The sequence below is a fragment of the Pleurodeles waltl genome, chromosome 8 (assembly GCF_031143425.1).
Source record: "Pleurodeles waltl isolate 20211129_DDA chromosome 8, aPleWal1.hap1.20221129, whole genome shotgun sequence".
Taxonomy (NCBI): domain Eukaryota; kingdom Metazoa; phylum Chordata; class Amphibia; order Caudata; family Salamandridae; genus Pleurodeles; species Pleurodeles waltl.
In genome coordinates, this window is record NC_090447.1 from 1140493026 (window position 1) to 1140513527 (window position 20502).

General features: G+C 47.0%; 1 protein-coding gene across 1 annotated transcript in view; it reads left to right on the forward strand.

Moving 5' to 3' along the window:
* EBPL (EBP like) overlaps positions 1-20502 on the forward strand; it is a 168764-nt gene that overhangs the window by 19389 nt on the left and 128873 nt on the right. The window lies entirely within an intron of this gene.

The following is a 20502-nucleotide window of genomic DNA, read 5'->3' on the forward strand; positions in this document are numbered from 1 at the left end:
CTTAGCCGGAGATTAGGATGGACATTTGCAGAATCAGGTAGCAGGTATTGGCCTGGGAGTTTTGCTCCCCATTACATGACTACAGGTTTTGTAGCCATCCTCTGGGAAGTTTGGCCTGGCTGTGATACCAGGCAGCTTTTCAAAGTTATTTCCAGAAGTTGTTGGAACAGGACTCACTTGGGTGAAATGGTGAGACTCAGGTGAGCAGAAATTGGAGTTGATGGAGGCTGTAGCGTTTACGCTGACTTCCAGGGAAATTTGTGCACTATTTTCTTGCTTTACAATGAGTGAATTGTTTGTTGGGATATTGTCCCTAGTTTGGCTTAGTGACGTTCCTACAGTTGAGATTTTTATCATTGGGTGAGTGTTGATGTTTTTATTTGCAGTGGTAATACTTACTTGTTGGTTGTTTGCAGCTGTCCTTTTGGAATTATTCTCAGAGATCGGATAGATGGCGCCTATATTTCTATTTCTGTGACCGTACTCCTTTGTTCCTTGCTTTCCTTAATCTTTTTTTTGCTGTGAGGTTTGTTGCTTGATTTCTAGATTTGATTATCTATACCGTCTGAGTTACCTTTTGCCACTTTGTCTTGCATAGGACTGAATCATACTAGTTTGGCATTAGATCGCTGTTTACTCCTGAGTTCCTTGCTTGTTCCTTCCGCTTTGATGTGTGGAACAGGGATTTCTGGGGAAGAGATGGGTATATCTGGTTTGGCTTTATGTTCAAGCTCCTCTTTTTGTTCTTTCATGTACATGAGGCTTTCGGGAGTGATGATATAGTGTGGACTTTAGTCTGGCTAACAACATAGCCAGGGTGTTGGGAGAGTATTTAGCCTATCGATTATAGGAGCTCAGGCACATTGGACAGGTGAAAGTAACCGGGGCTCGAATAATTAAATTAAATTAAATTATTCAGTTTTGCAAGTTTGGTGTCTTTTCCTGATATAAAAGCTGCTAGTATGTTTGAAAAATAAACTTAAACATTCAGTTTCTTTGACTGATAATACAAAGTGTCGAGCAATGCTTGAAGGGTGGTTAGTAGCCTAGGTTCCATTTGATGCTTCATTTTGGCTTTGAGATAACAGACTGTGTGAAGACTCCTTGTTGTTTGAACTTTTTTTTACATCCTGAGCTCACTAAGTTTTGTTGTCCGGCTGTAGAGTTTGGGGCAGTGGCAGTTTTGTGTAGCTTGATGACAATATGGTATAGTATTGTTTAAAAGATGTTTGAATATCGTCTTGTTGAAAATCATGCCAGTTGTGTTCACTTTGAAATGTGGTATTGTCTTCTAACCCGCTTTGTGCTGATGGGCTAAAACAATTCTCCGAATTGTGATTGTGTACATGAGCCTGGTCCTGGTCAAAGTTCACAAATTATATGGACCAGCTCTTATCCTTGGTTGATTTGTTTAGAGTCCCTGTCATTGGCACCAAATTTGAGTTACCAGATGTACTTATTTAGTATATATATATGATGTTGAGTATGCTTGTAGTGTACACAATATTGTGCGATGGTTATTATATTTGTTTGCATGCAGGTGCTACTAATTTTTGTTTTGTATTTTATTTATTTGTATGTTGCTTGTAGCTTGTTCCTGGGCAGTTTGGTCACTTATTAGGCTTTGAGACTGCATCAAAGAGTGGATTCTGCTTTTTCCCGTTGTTGAGGCTCGGTGGACTGAAATACTTGTCCAACCTAGGGGATTTTGTATCTGTTTACCTATAACTAACTTTGGTGGAGTATCCTCATTTTTCTCATCTTATGACTTTACTGCTGGTTTCTTCAAAATGTTTGTTTTTGATTGGGGTGATGGAGTCGGGTAGACCTCATAAGTCCTTTGCGTATTTGACTGCTTGGGGGTCTTTGAGAAAGGTGAATTTACTTGGTTGGTCCATGCTTCTGGAGAACATTTGTGCAAGTAGAGAGATCAAACCGAGCATCCTGGGTGTTTTTTGACTTGGTGTTCCTTGTTGAACGTTCCTGCTGTGGCTTCCTCCTCCTATGGGCCATTGTCTGTGGGGTACTGATGTGATCTTCCCTTAGCACATAGTTGGGTTGCATCTCTCTGATGAAACCGAATTACCCGGTTCCTGGCCTGTACCTTCAGTGATACGGGTGCTACTGACATGCGGCACCGTAGTTCAAAGAGGATTTTTTAGTGGGAAGGGGGCTGTGTTTGTTAGGTTGGATTAGATTAGGTGTACACATTGGAAGCGCAAGGCAAGGGGAGAACATCAAGTCTGAGACACATCAGCGGATCCTCCATGACTGGAGTAGAATATAGCTCTGATAACGCGAGAGCGGGACTGGGCTGAACTATGGGGTCCTATGGACTTGTGACATGCTATGATTTAATGGGGATTAGGAATTGAGTTAAAGGCGATACTATCATGGCCTGCCCACCACCTGCCGTGGCCAACTGCCATGGTCTGCTGTATTTTTTATTTTTTTTCAAACCTCCTCATCACCATGTCTCCAGTCCTTTAGGTCCAGTTTGCCAAGCCTAGATTAAACATCAAATACCATTGTGGGGTCGATTTGTGAAATGAAGGTGGGCAAATCAAGCAAGTCTCACTGCTGGCCTTTATTGGCATGCGGCGGCGTGCTTTGGTTTCAGAGCTACCTCAGCTTCTTTACCTCTTTTTTGTTGTAACATTGTTGTAGCTTTGTATCAATACTGTTATGTCCCAGTTACATGGCTTGACTTTGGGAGGAGCTCACTTTTGGATCTTATTGTCCACGTTTGTCATACTATGCGGCATTCTTAGCTACAGTTTCTGCTTATCCAATTTGCAGCCACAAGCTGCATGGGTGCCGCCTTCTCCTTGCAGGATCGGCCTCCCTGCACCACTGTAAACCGCTAGAGAACTAGGGTGCTCTGACAATGGCAGAACTCTAGCCGGCTCACAACAATCTCTGCCTCGGGAGGGCACATACATCTGTCTTCTCACATAATCCAGTCTATCTCTTTGGAATTTGGCTCATCCTACAGCTCACTGAAGGTCTTAACCGCATTCCGCGGCCAGAGGTCTCCTATCTTTGATATACCAATAAGGTCCCACTTCGCAAATCCAGGGAGGTCACCCAGGGTGCCCAATACCCCACAGTCCCAGAGCAGGGTGGCTTAGGTTAGTTTTCCCTTCCAGCCCAGGGCTCCGTGCCTGGTGCGCCAGTAGCCAATGGTCACTGAGGAGGGGCCTAGGTGGCAGGACGACCTGGGGGAGGAATAGACGGCCCCCAAACATCCTCCCAGCTGTAGTAGCCACTTATCCATCCGATAGGCGGGTTCATCTGGTGGAGTGTACATCCAGTAGTTGATAGTTGTCAACTGCACGACCCAGTGATATTTTTTATGTTGGGGAGGGTGATACCATACCCTGGTCAGCTTGGTTAGGGCTATTCTGACCCATGCTCCATTCCACAGAAGAGCCAGTAGCTCACTGTCTATTACTTTGTAGTAATGTGGGGGAACTGTGTAAGGGGTGTTATGAAGGACATATAAAAAACCTGGCAACGCCATCATTTTGAAGAAAGCAGCTCTTCCTAGTAGTGACAATGCTCTCCAGTGTTGTATGTCCAGTTTAAGCTGAGCTAAGAGGGGAAGCAAGTTGTGGGAGTAGTAGCTGGTGGGGTCTGCCATTACATAAATGCTTAACTATTTAAAGCCATCTGTGTTTGTTTCAACTGGGCAGTCTTGGGGAAGGCGAGGGGTGCCCCCCTTAAGGATATAAATAACGGACTTTGCCCGGTTGATTGCGTACCCTAAATACTGTCCGAAAAGGGTTATTATGTGCATTATTTGATCTAGTGAGGTGGAGGGCTTTGTGGCGTACATCAGGATATCATCTGCATACAGTGGTATTCTGTCCTCCCATTGTTCAGCCCTATTAATTCCCCTAGCCAGAGGGTCCATCCCCATTCACACTGCCAGTGGCTTGAGTGCCAATGCAAACAGCAGGGGCGATAACGGGCTACCCTGCCAAGTGCCGCATTGAATGGTAACTGTCCTTGGCCGTAAACTGTTCACCACTACCTGAGCCAGTTGGGAGGAATAGAGGAGCCGTATTAATGCCCTAAACCGGGGGACAAATCCCATTGAATATCCCCATATTTGATTAATGTTTTCACAATTCCCAGGAAAATCATTGCATTATGTTCTGCCCATTCCCAGAGGAGATCAGGGTGGTAGTGTTCATAGCCTGGTGGAATGATTATCCTCAAGTTTCTTGGTATCCTTCCCACTTCAACATACTTTTTGAGAGATGCACTTTCCCACCATTTATAGAGCTCTCAGTTAGATAGCCTTTTCAATTTCTGGAGAATGTTCCAGAGCCTTTCACCTGTGTTAAAGCACCCCAACTCCTTTTTCATCTCTTGTGGCCCCAGCATCTCCGTCATTAAAAAAAAAGTTCAATTTCTGCTTGCTCTCTCGCTGCTCAGTCTTCTTCAGCCATAGTTTAGCATTGTTAATCTTATTTTCCCCTGCTGACTCCCACACCTACCTCATAGTAATTGTACACTTCCCCCTGGGAAGCTTGTCGTGTAATTGCAGGTTCTCCGACTCGTAGCCTGCAGTCCTCAACCTCTGGTAATCCAAGTGTTGTGTGGTGGAATGAGGGCATGACCACCAAAAATGGAGTAGCGTGCCACATTCTCTGTAGCCCTTCCAACATGCGTCTGGGCTACCGTACATTTTATGTAGTCTCATGGGTGTGAGGTACCATCTTGTGAGGAGTTTATAGGCATTCTGTTTGTGATGGGCCATATAGAAGACCCTGCTGTCCTCTACCATATCGACTTCCATGTTTCATTGGGTATTTCAGTCTGTAGGTCCCCTCTCCCATCTGATGATGTAGGTATGTTTTCTATATGGGTGTAGGTCTACAATGTATCTAAATATTGAAAGAAGAGATCCCTTTATGATGAACATTGTTCATGAAGAGGGATTCCGATAGGATGCTTCTCTCCTCACTTTGGCACAAATGTGTCTCCCTCTTATGTAGGGCTTGCACTAATATAACCTAGTTTGGAGTTCATCTTTTTTTTTTTTTTTTTTAAAGCTCCTTTTGACAGGGGGGTTCATTCCTTCAAGGTGCAGAATCCCGGGTCAGTGACTCCGGGGAAGGGGGTGGTGAGGATTCGGTGTATATGTGGATTATAGGTCAGCAAAGATGGGGGGAAAGAGTATGAGGGAAATTCTTTTTTGCAAAGGAAGTTGACAACATTCTAGTAGTGTTGTTGTGGGGAGAAGAGTCCAGGAGTGTATCGAGGTTGTGGTTGGTAGCCATAGCAGACCTTTGAATAGGATGGATAAGAAGGTCTGTTCAACCTGTAACCATGGTTTGTGGTCTGAGTCCTGATTCTAACCTAGTACTGGGTGGAGCTGTTCTGCCCAGGCATAGGCTGTTATATCAGAAAGTCCTAGTCCTCCTTGGTCCACAGGTTGCAATAGGGTCGAAAACTTTACCTTTGGGGATTTACCTTGCCAGATGAAGTCCAGCATCTTTTGACAAATTTGTAGTAACGTTTGTCTGGGTATGGTAAGAGAAAGTGTGGAGGCATAAAATTCATTTTTAAACTATCCAGCCTGCCCAACCAGGAAATCTCCAGATTGCCCCACCTCTACAAAACTTTGAAAAGAGCTGTGTGTAAGAGAGGGATATTGCTGTCATGGAGAGACTTTGTGTGGTTCAGAAGGACTACCCCAGGTATCTAATGGTTATCCCAGTCCATGGAAAAACCACTTAGTTATAGTGGTACTGTCATTTGTTCAAGTGGGTCCACCACCCTGCTGCCTTGTGATTTAGCATAGTTGATTTTAAAGCCCAAGACTTGTGTTAAGTTATAGAGTTGCGCTTGGAGGGCTGGCAGGGTTCAATCGGGATTAGTAACAAAGCAGAGGATATCACCTGCCAATAGGATAACTTTGTGTTCCCTGGTTCCCACTGAAAGGCCTTGAATGTTGGGATTATGCATGATGTTGGCTATAAGAGGTTCCATTGCTAACTCGAAGACCTGTGGGGAGAGGGAGCACCTCTGTCATGTTCCTCTGGTTAGAGGGATGTCAATTGTGTATTCACTGTTGATTTTGAGCTTAGCTGTTGGTTCTTGGAAGTTGGCTGTCATGAATGTCTGCACTTTTGGGCTTATGCTACACTTGGCGAGGTGTTTCGATAGATAGTGCCAATCCAGTCTATAGAAAGCTTTCTCTGCGTTGAGGGAGAAAAGGGCCATTGGTTGGTTGTCTTTCAGCTATTTCCATTAATGTAACCGCCAATTGAGTACAATTGCTGGCTATGGGATTTTTTATGAAGACCGATTGGTAAAGGGAAACTAGATTTGGGCCATATATGGTGGAGGCGTTGATCTAATATAGATGTGAATATTTTTACATTGCAGTTGAGGAGGGCTATTAGCCTATGCAATGTGCAATTGATGGGGTCTTTCCCTGGTTTGAGAAGGAGTGTAAGTCGGGACCCCAACATAGTATATGTTACCCTTCTGGCTGATAAGAAATAGTTAAATACTTTCGCTAGGGAAGTAGTCAATAAGGAAGCATACGCTTTGTAAAAAATCTGTAAAGCTGTTTAAACTCTGAAACTTGTGTAGGGGAAGACACTTAGGGCCTCATTGCGGGTTTGATGGAGGGGATTTCTCCATAACAAACGTGATGGATATTCCGTCTGCCGTTATACAAATTCCATAGGATATATTAGAACTTGTGATACAGCGGACGGGCTATCCGTCACGTTTGTGATGGAGTAATCCCCTCCACCAGAGGGGATTACTCCATCACAAACATGACAGATATCCCATCCTCTGTATTACAAGTTCCATAGGATATAATGGAACTTGTAATACGGTAGACGGGATATCCGTCACGTTTGTGATGGAGTAATCCCCTCTGCCAAACTCATAATGAGGCCCTTAATCTCATCAAGTATCTCTGTTTTAGAGATGCTATCTTCTAAAGAGTGCAGGTCAGCTTCTAGGTCCGGGGAAAATAATCGTGAAGAAAGTCATCTTGGGGTGCAGAGTCAAGCTCATAGCTATGGAATAGTGTTGAGTAATAAAAATGGAAAATAACTTTGGTCTGTGCTGTGTGGGCGAATATCTGGCCATCATCTGTTTTGAGGGCTTTCATGTGATTCTATATCACAGCTTGCCAAATTATAGGCTAACAATCTGTCTGCCTTATCTCCTTTTTCGTAGTGGATTTGGTTAATATACATGAGTTTCTTAGCTGCATCTTTCATTTGAAGATGTTTTAACTTGCCCCTGATTCGGGGCAGGTCTTGCATGGTTCTTGGCGGGGCCAATCTGTTTCTGCTTCATTCTGCTGGGGACAGCTGCTGTTCCAGGTCCTGGCTAGTCTGCATGGCCAGGCGTTCAAACGTGGCTGTGTGGGAGATCAGATCTCCTCTGAATACTGCTTTAGCTGCATCCCACACCAAAGAGGTAATGACCTCTCTATTGTCATTTTACGCAAATTAGTGTTCTGTGATATCTTTAATGCAGTCCCTAAAGGGTGGGGGGGTCTCAATGCTATATTGTTGATAAACCAAGATTTCGGAAAAGGTTTCTGTGGCATGGAAGAGGACACCATGAGTGAAATAGGTGCAGGGTCAATGGGGGAACTGACGTCTGTAATTGAGTCTACCAAAATGAACAGTAGAGGCTCGGAGGTCAGGAAATAGTCTATCCGAATGTAGGTTTTATGAAGGTGGGAATAGAACATGTAGTCCCTCTCTCCCCGGTGGTTGTGGTACCAGGCACCTTTCATATTAAGGTCGGCGAGTCCTTTGTTAAGTGAGTGTGGAGGTGCACTATCCATATATCTAGCAAGGAATCAACCCAGCTGATGGTCGGTAGTGTATTAAAGTTGCCTCTGATTAGTATATTGCCCAATGCAAAATGTGTGATCTTTAGAAGAGGGTGGAGTAGAAGTTCTCCTTTCCCTCTGGGCTGCTTACAGGTGAGTTAGTCACAGGTAGCTGGAGAGCTACCAGTAGCTCATGAGTAGCTCGCTGGAGATGCTTGGTATATATGGCTTCAAGTATCCAATATATGTAAGGAGGCAATGAAGTAAATTAATTTCAATGATGCCCATTTCTAATCTGTCAGTTTATGAGATTTCGAAATACAGAAGAGAAATATATTCAAAAATGATATTCGTCGTTACAGTTCATCTAACTCATTTCTGGTTATCCAAATTGAATTTGCTGTACAGAAATGGTTTAATTATATTAATATTTTGACAATACAAAGGCTTTTAAGAATTCTTTAAACAGTAGATAAAAGTGTTGGCGGCGCAGCACACAAAATGCAGAATTTAATAAGTGAGAAAGATGGTGAATGTGTCAGATGTGCCCAAGTTGAATCCACTTCAGGTGAACTAAGCCAACTGCATCAGTTATCTAATCCACTAATGTTAAATCCATCTGGATACAGTCAAAATGGGATGTTGTGAGTACGTTTTGATCCTTGAGACTATAGCTCTGCGGGTCTTCTCAGGACAGATAGGTGTGAACACAACAGGCTATCTGCCTACAGAAAGAGAAACGATACAGTTGAATTGTACTTATGACTGTCTGCATATCAAGTCTTGAGGCGTTCAAGAGTACAGTAGTTACATGTGGCCAGGTGATCAGAAAAATGTGTCTGTAAATGAGACCATAAAAATGAAAATAATGTTCACTGTACACAATTGGTGATTCAATTGCGCTAAAACTATAAAGAAGAAGAAAAAAGGGTGTATTGCCAGTCATTCTTATAATGGAACACTCTATGCGTTAATTATGTTTTCTAAAAGAAAACTTACCTTACTCAAACTGGGGAGCAGAGGTCCACCCCTGCGGGTGTACTGTCCATATAGTGGAGAATGTGACCGACAAGAAAAAAAAAATTCAAAGGCTGCGAATCATCACAAATGGCCACCACGCAAAGTGTGTGGCCTGGAGAACTAGGGCACAAACATGTGACGTGTGATGACGCAGAAAAAGAGGGTCCTACATATATTCACACATCATGTAACCAAAATTATATAATGTAGTGTGATTTTAGTAAAGAAAATAATGTACAAGGGAAATTGTGCCCTTGGAGTAGTTCGCCAATATTATAAACGTGCTTTATTAATCATGAAGAATTGAAAATGTAGTAATCCGTTATAATTGCAAATGTGTGCCATGATTTTTTTTATTAAAACTGTTTGTGCTTAGCTTAAATTTAGTAGAGGCTTTGGCCTAGTTGCCTGGTCTCAAATTCTAACTGCATGACTTTTCCTTGAACTAATGTAACATATATTCTTGCTTGAAGTTGTATTTTTCCAGTAGAAGATGACTAATACACTTATCTCCAAGGTTTCGTACTAGGCCGGTTTCATCCCCTCTGATCCAAGGTCAGTCTGCAGGTGCGGACAATGAGGGTATAGATATCAAACTAATTGGCAAACCTTGTTACAACTTGTGTTCCAAGGCTCCAAGGACAATGTATGCATAAAAGAGTACTAGTAGAAAGACATTTTTCATTGGTCAATTTGAAGCTACCCTATGAACTCTCCAATGGAAGACCCTGCAGAATTTGAAATGTTTCTTACTTTAACCCGCTGGACAAAAAAACGTCAGCCATTTTTCCTTGATGCCATCTTTGAAACGAAGCGCCAGACGCCATCTTAGACGACATCCTGATGCCCTTTTCTCTATTACTGAGAAAGAGACTTTGAGAATTCTCACCCTAGAGACTTTAACTTTAATTTGCCCCGTCTTGCCCATTTTCCTTGCTGCTGCAAGGAAACTCGCCCTTAAATTTGCCCTTTTGAAATTCTGCCCCATGTTGTCGAACCGGTACCTGAAGGACGAAGACTTTCTTGAATGCTGAATGTAATTGGTAAATATGAAAGGTTAATTGTATTATGCATTGTGTTTTTCCTTTTAGGTACCAACTGCTATTTTGATAGGGCCCAAGCTAGAAGTTTTCCAAATTTGTGTTGAATAAATTCGTTTTGCATGAAGCCCCACATGCCAATGCTAATTAGAGACTAGTCGAGGTATAAACTTGATGCCCCATGTTGAATTGAAATCTTGTCATGCTGACCGATGTATGAAATTAGTCAAATTCAGTTGCTTATATTAGTGATTTGTATTGCCATAACTGAATGTACTATCATTCAAATATTTCGTAGATTGCGTTTCTTCCGCCGCTATGGACAGCTAGTAATGTTCGTATACATATATAATTTGGTTTTGAGACTTATATACATTGTGCTAGCTTTGTTAATATAGGGAAATAAATTGTCTAACTTTTAATAAACCGGTGTGGTTATTCATGACTGAAAGGTCATGGTGCGTCGAAATATCAACTGTTACCGATTCCTAATGTGTTATTTCGATCTATTAATTGAGTATTGGCTATCGCGCACAACAGTTATTGATTATTGATTTAAGTGACCTGACTATTCAAGGATGAGGAGAGCCCAACTCGGCTAAAAGGTTCACCGACCTCCAACGTGTCCAGGTACAGGTAATTTCTAAGGGCTGGACGTGTTATCACGTGTAATTGGGTAGACCAGACAGTGATAATTTTTAAGACTTGCTTATTCTAATGAAGGACCAGTGATGTACTAACACTGGGATCCTAGGCACAGTGGAGTTATATATGAACGGATAGTTTGGTGATGCAGCTCTTGCAGTTCATGAGTCAGTCAAAACGTCAGTTGGACTAGCAGTGGGGAAAAATGTGTACCTCTAAGAGTACCTCTAAAATAGTATTACTTGACCTGTTGTCTGGGGACCCCTGAGGGAAGCGACGCCTTATCAGGGCAACCGCGGCTGCTTAGAAAATTAAATAATGTGCATGTAAATAAAGAAACAAAACGTATGTAAAATTCTAAATTTCAAAATGTTCAGTAAATGTGAGAAATTTGCAAATGGAGGCTAAAAATGAAGTTGATATCCTCAGATTGATTTGTGGGAGCAGTGCAAACGCAACAAACAGAGTATAGTAGGGACATGGGTGGTCTCAGTTCAACTGGGAAAAGCCTCAATCTTCACATTAAAATTATTTTTTTTAATTGTTTGTAAATTTACTAAAATATTTCATTATTTGTGTATTTATTCAATGAATGCTTGTTTTTGTATTCTTGTGTATTGTTTTGAGGTTCAGATCGTTGAAATTGCTCACACCGGGACCTCTGGCTGCCAGTAATGACTCTGTGTTAAATACGGGTGTAAATAACATAGCACAGTTGACTAATAAGCTTTATCCACATGTGAGCGGTATTCTAGCACTCTTCACTCGAAAGAACATTTTGATCAGGGAGGAAACATTACAACGAAGAAAATATAGAATTGTTCTCTATTTTTTTAAAATCCGTGAGCAGGCGTTCCAGCAAATTTCACTCACAATAGCTCAGGAAGCAGAGGTTCTTGCAGGGAGGGTATTCTGGCAGCTGGGAGCCCTGCTTTTTGTGGAGGTTAGTAAGTGAGGTGTTTAGTAGGGTGACCTGGCATCCCGGATTTGCCGGGACAACCCCGTATTTTCACCAGCTGTCCCGGCAGATTTCGGGAAATTTTGCTCATCATGTCCCGGTTTTTAAAGAGGGTCTACTGATAATGGTGGGGGGTGCCGTTGTTATCCAAAGCAGAGATAGTTAGCAGCTGTTACAAGAAAGCAATTCAATTAACAGGCATGATACTGGCTTTAAAAATTGCATTTTATGTTCTTAGTGCCTCTTCTGTAACTCTAGACTGGTGAGCGCTGTCATTCTGTGCGGTCGGTTGTAGTAAAAATGTTCCCGTTTTTGGCTTTAAAACTGGTCACCCTCTCTTTAGAAATGCAGCGATGACGCAGAGATAACAGGTTGTTTGTGTGTGTGTGGTCAAAGACTGCATAGAAATAGTTTTGTGTTAGTTTTGTGGTCAGTGGCGTAGGTTCCATGTTGAAAAGAATGCTGCCCATCATTTAAGAGGTAGAGAAGAAGAGGAGACTCTAATAAATAGCGGCCGAGCAGCAGGGGGTGTTTGTGGAACGTGCAGAGGCCGCCCCCGCAGGGGGCATGAAGGGCCGGCGCCTTAACGGCCGCCTTGGCCCGAAAGGGACCGGTCTAACCGGTTTGGGGAGGGCGCGCCCAACAAAGGAGCGTCGCGCCCCCTTCCCCCCCAGGGTGACCATAAAGTGGGGATTGGGCCAGGTACGACCCCTCCAATAGCAGGGGGGTTGCAACTTTCAAACCCCCCAATGAAACCTCCCTAGGGAGGCGAGGGGGGGGTCAAGAATGGGGATTTAAGGAGCGCGTCCTACAGGTCCCCCCAAATTCAGGACCAGCTGGGCCAGGACGACGCGCGCCGCCAAAGAAAGAAGAAGGAACAGACATCGAACATCAAGGCACCTACGGCCCCGGTACGGCGATACACCCCCCCCCCCCAACCTTGCATTACCTGCGGCCACGAGGATCAGCGCAACACAGCGCAGGGCCGCTCCGCAGATCCTGCGGCCTCGTCCAGCGGTAGCTCCCGGTCACTTTTAGCACCCACAGAGACCCTGCCTAGGGGGACCGCGCTAGCAGCGCGACGCGACCCCAGGTGGGTGGGTGACTCGTCCGTGCCAACACCGACCACGCGGCTCAGTCGAACAGCGCCAGCAACTGCCTTGGGGGACCGCGTTTTTCAACGCGACGCGACCCCGGGCTGGTTCGGCCGAGCCGGCAACGAGCGCACTGGTCACACCCCCGAGCTTCACCGTCGCGGCGGGGCTTTGGGTCGAAAGCTAGACCCCGGCCAGACTCGCAGAGCCGGCACTGTGCGCTCCGCGCGCACCACAGGACTGCACCAGCGCCTAGGGGGACCGCGTGGTTGTGACGCGACGCGACCCCTGGGCCGAGTGGTTCGAGCTGGCTGAGAGCGCACGGCTCCCAACGAGGAACGCGTATTTTGAGGAACACCCCAAAAAACGTGCGACGCAACCCATGGGCAAATCCTTTCGTGCCGGCAGAGAGCGCACGGCTCACAACAAAAGAACGGCACATTCGCCTCGGGGGACCGCGTTCCCTAACGCGACGCGACCCCGGGCGCCACCGGACACACCCCCAGCGTGCCGGCAATCACTATAGCAACGCCAGGAGCCGGAAAAGCGGACACACCCCCAGCGTGCCGGCAAGCACTAACAACAACGCCAGGAGCCGGAACACTCGGCAAATTTACTCTTCAGGGCCTGCAGGGGACCGCGCACAAGCGTGACGCGACCCTGCAGCACGAGCACTCACTTTCCCAGTATCAAGGCAACGCAAAGAAGAAGTAATTAGCTGAATCCCAGCCCGGGGCCAAAACCAGCACATATCTGTTTACAAGGGTCTGTGCCACACGACCCTGACCTGAGTTAAGCGAAATGGAGGAGGACCACGCAGCAGAGCAGCAGGACGATTTGGAAAGCATGATAGCGCACATGAGGGCAGAAGCGTTGAAGCGAGGCAAAGATTGGCTTCGCGCCAAGATGGAGGACAAGAGCAGGGAACCCACTGAGCGCATGGAGGACACCACATCGCCGCCGGAGAAGACACCGGAGAGAGCAGCTCTCCCACCACAGAAACCATGCAGGCGGCGAAGAGCGGAGGGGAAGCAAGCAAGCAACCCAACCAAGAAAGCAAGGGTCGTGATCCAGAACGCAGAGGTCGAGGCAGCGGCGTCACCGACGGAGGGCGGAACGAGCGCACCAGCAGAGGGTGAGCATATAAGCGCAATTATCAAAGAATGTTTTAAGTCACTGGCGCCACTGCTGTTGCGGGGGGACGGGGCAGGGTCAAATGTAGACAGGACCCAACCCATGGGCAGACATCCAAACACCCCAATAAATACAGTAGAGCCCCCCGCCCCAAGCGATCCCTTGTCGGCTTGGGGACCACTGCGCCCAATACAGGTAACCCACCTGAATCATACGCAAGGCCCTCATTGGGCCCCGCCTCCATGACAACCAAAGCAGCAGGCCTTGCGACTGCTATCCCATTCCCAGTGAAAGAAAGAATATGGCGAAAAGAGTTCATAGATATTTTTACACTGCTAGAAATCCAGCTGGAGGGCCTAGACCTCACGGTATGCGATAAGAAAGACGATGATAGAAGAGAAAGAAAGAGGGCTAGAAAAGAGAGAAACTTTGAGAACTGGCTAGACGCATTTAGGATAATGGCCTGCGTCATAGTAGAGAAATTCCCTCACTGCGCAGCGGACCTCTGGCTTTACGAATCCAAGATTCACGAGGCACATCGCCAATTCCCCGGGGATGCCTGGCTAGAATACGATAAAAGTTTTAGACTAAAAATGCAAGCCCACCCAGAAATGGAGTGGAACCAGGAGGATGTATCGAGCTACATCCACAAAATGATGGTCGCAAGGGAAGTTAACGCATGGGCGGGAAGAGGGGACCAGCCCTTTCGGAATGGCTTTAGCAAAGGGAGACACGAGAAATTTAAAGCGCCCCAGAAGAACAGAACCTGGCATAGCGCGAAACCACAAGGCGAAAAGGGATCACAGGCTATATGTTGGAAATTTGACACAGAGGAGTGTTCCTGGGGGCAGAACTGCAAATTTAAACACTGCTGCTCCACCTGCAGGGGGGATCACCCAGCTTCCACTTGTAGAAAGAGCAGACACAAGTCAGACAAAAAAGATAGGAAAAAGAAACATTAATGACCACCCCCCCCAGAGCGCTGACCAACCAGTTGAATTTCAAATTAGCCAAATCACCAATCAATACAACCACCCTGAGGAAGCTAGCCAACGCATACCACAATAAATGCGACGCACTCACGCTTGTGAAGGGTTTTGGGGAAGGTTTCCCTATCCCAATAAAGGGGCAGATAGCTGGGGGGACCACAAAGAACTTGAAATCAGCCGCTGAGCATCCCCTGGTTATCCGTCAAAAAATCAGCAAAGAATTGAAGATGGGGCGCATCGAGGGCCCTCTTTCCCCCCCTTTCCCAACAGACCTAATTATCTCACCACTAGGGGTGGTGCCAAAGAAAGAACCTGGTCAGTTCAGACTAATACACCACCTCTCTTTCCCAGAGGGCACATCAGTAAACGATGCAATCCCAGTAGAAGTGCACAGTGGGCTACGCCACACTAGACGACGCAATAGACATAATCAGAACAACAGGCAAGCGGGCACTCCTGGCGAAGGCTGACATTGAATCCGCCTTCCGGCTCCTGCCAGTGCACCCGGACAGTTTCCACCTGCTAGGTTTCCAACACGAGGGGCAGACATTCATAGATAAAGCAATGCCAATGGGCTGCTCCATTGCGTGCGCATATTTCGAGCGGTTCAGCACATTTTTAGAATGAGCACTCCACAACAGGCACCCAGCAGGGGGAAAAATGCACTACTTGGATGATTTCCTATTCATAGGCGGGGCGGAGGAAACCACATGCGCCAGCCTCCTGGGAGCATTCCAAACACTAACAGAAGAATTGGGAGTTCCCCTAGCAGAAGACAAGACAGTAGGGCCCACCACCTCACTTGTATTCCTGGGCATAGAATTAGACACGGTCACAGGCACATCCAGGCTGCCGTGCGAAAAAGTAACTGAGCTAAAGGCAGACATCAGGGCCATGCTGGGCAGACAGAAAGCAACCCTAAGCGAGTTGCAGAGCATGGTGGGCAAACTCAATTTCGCCACAAGAGTTATCCCAGCAGGCAGGGTGTTCGCCAGGCGCCTGAGCCGGTTGACAGCAGGGCTGCGTGAGAAACACCATCACGTGAGACTGGGAAGCGGGGTCAAAAGAGACCTCGCCATGTGGGACTCCTTTTTGGAGGAATTCAACGGCCAGCTCATATGGAGAAACGGCTGGGTGGTTGCCAGGGAGATCTCTCTATTTACAGACGCCGCAGGCGGCTGTGGTTTTGGGGCCATCCTGGGGAAGGAGTGGTGTGTGGCAAAATGGCCATGCAGGTGGTTGGAGCTAGGGATCACCAAGAACATCACCTTCCTAGAGCTATTCCCCATAATAGTCGCCCTAACAATATGGAAATCTCAGCAAAAAAAATTGAAAATAACCCTGTGGTCAGACAACCTAGGAGTGGTCCTGGCCATAAACAAAGGATCGGCATCTTGCCACAACACCTTGAGATTGCTTAGGCGTTTAGTTTCCATCCAGTTGAGAAACAACCTGGACATCAGGGCAAGGCATGTAGAGGGCGCAAAGAACTCACGTGCGGACGCCCTTTCTCGTTCTCAGATGGACAGGTTCAGGAAACTCGCTCCAGAGGCAAACCACAGGATGACCACCTTCCCAGTAGAGCTATGGGATCTGGCAGAGCAGACCTGTCCGTTCTAGTAAAGAGCGCCTTCACGCCTGAAACCCAGCGGAGGTATGATAAGTATACCAAGGTTTTTATGGACATGGGGGGCTTAGAATCATTAACCAACGCCGCAGAAACCAGGCGAGCAGCAGAGCATTTCATCCTCTGGGCATTCGAACAGGGAAAAACCAAGTCCTGGGCACAAGCACACCTTGCGGCGGTTGCCCACCATTCAAAATTACAGTTGGGATTGGACCCCACCGGCTCGCACTATATAAAAACAGCCATGAAAGGCTGGAAACGCTTAGAGGGGTGCAGAAAAGACACCAGACGCCCCACTGATTTCAGCAAACTAACTAAGCTAATAAATTCCCTGCAGCTCGTAGCGGAGGACCGGTACGAGCAGCTACTTTTCAGGGCAGCCTTCACCACAGCGTTCTTTGGGGCTTTCAGGGTGGGCGAGCTGGCGGCAGCTGCCAAGCTCTCAGGGGACAAGTCATGCTTGCAGATCGAGGACTGTCATCTAGAACCAGAAGAGGTACGGCTAACCCTGAGACGATCCAAAATGTACCAAGCAGGCCAGGGCACTAGCATCAGATTAAAACGCATAAACCAACCAGAGTACTGCCCAGTGGTCAGCATAGGAGAGTATTTGCAGGCTCGCCCGGCCGGGCCAGGCCGCCTGTTCAAACATGCCAACAGGGACAACCTGAGCAGGTTCCAGTTCACCGCGGTCATGCGGAAAGCCCTAGGGAGGGAAGGTTTCCCAGCGGCGGATTTCAGTGCCCATTCATTTCGCATCGGGGCAGCCACCACCGCAGCCGCACTGGGGCTTGAAGCAAACGCAATCAAAGCAGTTGGTAGATGGCGTTCCAACGCCTTCAAAAGTTACATTCGGCCTCACCTATTGTGACGGTATCTTGTCATTCCAGGGGCGGGGGCACCCCCCAAGGTCACATGGATCATAGGGCACTCATTTGTTTCCAGACTGGAGGCATGGTGGAAACGGAACGGAAGGTTGCACCCAAAGGACAGACCAGCAAACAGGATACGGTGGTGGGGATTTCCAGGCATGAGATGGGCACAGCTCCAGGCTGCAATTGAAAAAAATATCGAATCCGCCCAAGAACACCCGGATGCCATTATCATCCACTTGGGGGGCAACGACCTGACCACGTTGGGGAGGAAGACACTCCTCTACAACATAAAAGAGGTCCTGTGGAGCATCGTCAGGCGGCTAGGACACACCACCATCATTTGGTCAGAGCTAATCCCCCGGATCAGGTGGCGTGGGGAAACTTCAGATAGTGCGGTGGATAACTCCAGGAGAAAGCTAAACCTGGCAGTCGCCAAGTACTTCAAATACAACGGGTGGGAAAGCATCCGGCATGGCCTGATCCACCTGAGGAGACCAGAGCTCTATACGCCGGACGGCGTACATTTATCAGAGGAAGGGTTGACCATCTTTTGGTCCAACCTAGCGGCTAGTCTAGCATAACAAATGAAAAAAAACAAAAAAAAACACAAAGGGGGAGCTGCCAGGAGACGTGAGCCTCACTGGCAGCGTGGCGGAAGACAGCGAAAGTTTTACCAAAAAATCATTGGTGGACACACCTAGTAAGGGGGTGTGCGGACAAAAGCCACACACCTTGGGATGCCTCACGGCAGGGTGTAAGATGGCAAAGTAAGGGGGCTAAGCGGAACACGGCACTCGCAGCCCAGAACCGCCATATCGGATGGCAGGGCATTTAGCACGCCAGGTAGCGAGTTGGGCCTATTTCCAAGAACTGAAGGCTACCCCCAAATAAACAACACTGGTAAAACAAACACTGTTGGTGAGAGCCTTCTCCATAAAAGGAAAATGGGACTGCTAAATTCAGAGGACAATGGAACGCATGACAAATTGTCAAATGGAGAACTTAGACGTGTAAGGGTTGATAACTAAAGAATGCACAAGACAAAAGTTATTTGACATTTGTACTAAACGCTTGTTGATCATTGACCGAACTGCATAACCTGTAAATATGTTAACATTGAGGCAGTCACACGATCGCTTGTCCACACTAATAAAGCGGCCAATTGATTCCACTGTAAAGATTTGATAAAGTGTCATTTTGTATGCTAAGAATTACATGTACTGTACTGGATGTCAATTGGTGTCTATCACCGGGCCTGTAGTGTGCCAAGTGCGGGAGTTAGTGCAGAGGCCGCCGCCGCAGGGGGCATGAAGGGCCGGCGCCTTAACGGCCGCCTTGGCCCGAAAGGGACCGGTCTAACCGGTTTGGGGAGGGCGTGCCCAACAAAGGAGCGTCGCGCCCCCTTCCCCCCCAGGGTGACCATAAAGTGGGGAGTGGGCCAGGTACGACCCCTCCAATAGCAGGGGGGTTGCAACTTTCAAACCCCCCAATGAAACCTCCCTAGGGAGGCGAGGGGGGGGTCAAGAATGGGGATTTAAGGAGCGCGTCCTACAGGTCCCCCCAAATTCAGGACCAGCTGGGCCAGGACGACGCGCGCCACCAAAGAAAGAACCACCCTCCCACCCCAACGAAGAGGCTTACAGTCGCAAGTCGGACTTAAGGCGGAAGACAGCGAAAGTTTTACCAAAAAATCATTGGTGGACACACCTAGTAAGGGGGTGTGCGGACAAAAGCCACACACCTTGGGATGCCTCACGGCAGGGTGTAAGATGGCAAAGTAAGGGGGCTAAGCGGAACACGGCACTCGCAGCCCAGTACCGCCATATCGGATGGCAGGGCATTTAGCACACCAGGTAGCGAGTTGGGCCTATTTCCAAGAACTGAAGGCTACCCCCAAATAAACAACACTGGTAAAACAAACACTGTCGGTGAGAGCCTTCTCCATAAAAGGAAAATGGGACTGCTAAATTCAGAGGACAATGGAACGCATGACAAATTGTCAAATGGAGAACTTAGACGTGCAAGGGTTGATAACTAAAGACTGCACAAGACAAAAGTTATTTGACATTTGTACTAAACGCTTGTTGATCATTGACCGAACTGCATAACCTGTAAATATGTTAACATTGAGGCAGTCACACGATCGCTTGTCCACACTAATAAAGCGGCCAATTGATTCCACTGTAAAGATTTGATAAAGTGTCATTTTGTATGCTAAGAATTACATGTACTGTACTGGATGTCAATTGGTGTCTATCACCGGGCCTGTAGTGTGCCAAGTGCGGGAGTTAGTTGCAGTGAGCTCCGCGCGGGACTCCCAGGCTGCTCGGAGAAGAGATATCACGTGGCCAGGGGGCAATGGTGAAGAAGGGTCAGGGTCTGAGCAAGCGGCTGCGTCAAAGGCTGGAGGATTCTAGCATGCCAGCCCCAAAAGAACTGGAGCCTCTTGGAAACATACTAGCTCCAGGAGCAATTGTTTCAATAAAAATGAATTCTCTCTGACACATCCCCCAGCTGGAGGGAAATATGAGCGCGACGGTGAGAGGTGAACAGTGACAGTGCACTGTATACCAAAGGGGACTGCGGAGGTTGTACTCGGGCCTGGAAGACAAAGCAGCTTAGACAGAGAGAGACAGACCCACGTTCGTTCTCTCTCCCTTGAGTTTTGAAGAGAGGAAGTTGGAGGGGTCTGAGCTCAAGTGAAACCTTTCCCCAGGGTGCCAAAGCCCCCGTCATTACCACAGAGCCGCACTATAGCGGAATTTAGTGAAATAGATTTCTGGAAAAACACACTAAAGGCTACTGCGTTATTTACTTAATTGTTGCGTTGCAGAGTTGGCTGTAGATGCGCATTCCGAATACGTGACCGGTGTAGTAGTTGCAGCTTTTTCAGGCAAGTGTTGCCATGTAAAACCTTTTTTTCAAGAAACATTGGTGTACTTTTCTTATTAAGGGGATTGCGTGTCAGTCACTCTGTGCACTCTTCCTTACCATTGTTATTTATTCCTTTATAAATATTTAGTTGCTTGTGTTTTCTCTCCATTCAGGGGCTAGGTGGGGGGCTTGTGTAAGTATGATCATGGAGCCCCTGCTGCATCAAAAGCGGTCCTGAGAGACGAGGCAAACGCAGACGTCAGGAACTCTACCAGCTCTTTTGTTATCGCTGCTCTTTGGAACTGTCGGTTGCTGTGTTATCTGTGTTGCAGGGTCGGTGCAAGGTTTTTGCTGACCTGGGCAAACTGTCATTTTGCTGCATTTCAGGCCTGCCCGCAGTGAGGGCCGTGTTTGTTTCTTG